Source organism: Penaeus monodon, chromosome 23 (assembly GCF_015228065.2).
Source record: "Penaeus monodon isolate SGIC_2016 chromosome 23, NSTDA_Pmon_1, whole genome shotgun sequence".
Taxonomy (NCBI): domain Eukaryota; kingdom Metazoa; phylum Arthropoda; class Malacostraca; order Decapoda; family Penaeidae; genus Penaeus; species Penaeus monodon.
Window position 1 is genome coordinate 39,482,572 of NC_051408.1, and position 227 is coordinate 39,482,798.

A 227-nucleotide genomic window follows, 5' to 3' on the forward strand; every position below is an offset into this window, starting at 1 on the left:
AAGATACCTTCAAGAGTCAAGTATGACAAGAACATTTTCCTCTCTGTTCTTGGCTTTTTTTTCGTTGTCTCAAGTACAAAGTAATGTCTATTTTCTGTGAAGGTGTACCACAGTCTGGTCCTTGTGGAAATAGGCCTCACGCCGTATAAATAGCAGAACGAAAATGGTAGGAAATACTCATCACTTTGTCGGCCAAACGCTAACAACCACGATGCATCGTAGCCTCC